Source organism: Branchiostoma floridae, chromosome 9 (genome assembly GCF_000003815.2).
Source record: "Branchiostoma floridae strain S238N-H82 chromosome 9, Bfl_VNyyK, whole genome shotgun sequence".
In the NCBI taxonomy this organism is placed as follows: Eukaryota; Metazoa; Chordata; class Leptocardii; order Amphioxiformes; family Branchiostomatidae; genus Branchiostoma; species Branchiostoma floridae.
Window position 1 is genome coordinate 411,205 of NC_049987.1, and position 914 is coordinate 412,118.

Consider the following 914-nt stretch of genomic DNA (forward strand, 5'->3'; position numbering starts at 1 on the left):
CACAAATATTGCTACAAATCTGGTTTTCAACACAATATAGAAGCTACAACCCTTACCTATAAGATGCACCTCCAAAATACAAAAATATCCCAAGGAAAACATTTCTACAGCCACTTTTCCCAAGCCTACCTAAGCATTCTGAGGGCACTAAAACTGGGACATCTGCGCAAGTCCGGAAATACCGAAATTTGCCCTGTCACCCCCCTGAACTTGAGAATTAACAGATGACAACCCTACCAAACAATGATGAAAGTAGTTTTCAACAACTTCTCCTTGTTTGAAAAAATTTCAATGAAATATGACTGCGCAGCAATGATTTTCCTGACAAGTGTCAATGGCTGTTTTCAAATGCTGACAAGGCAGTGGGTGGGGAGGGAAGTGGATCAAAGTGCCAACATGGATGAGGTCAAAAATTGTGAAAAAAAGACACAGACAATGTCAACCACTGGTAACCACTGGTCACTCTGATAGATCTACATGCTTTCCTCTGTTTTGGACTTAAAATTTCTTCTTTTTTGAACTTTGGAAATATGTATAATACAAAAATGAATACCAGAATCTCACCTTTATGTAATAGATAGATGATGGGCGTGGCTTGATTATGTGGAAATAGGGGTTGCCCCACCCACAAGGGGGTTCTTTTAACACCCGAGGCGAAGCACCTGGCACCAGAATTACCACATGGTGTGGTTTATGGCTCCTGGCACCAGATGTGTGTGGTCTTGCAGATTTTCCCGCTAGAATTTTTCTGCTTGTTAAGCCCAGCAGTCTGCTCCCAGTCTCACACGGGAAGGACACTGTGAGGGAGCGTGGTGTGTCTATCATGGATCTTAACTTCGACTTGGGACTTGACGATTTGTTGAATCCTGTTGAATCTGAGGATCTCAGCTTTGGTATCCAGTTTTTCCAGTATG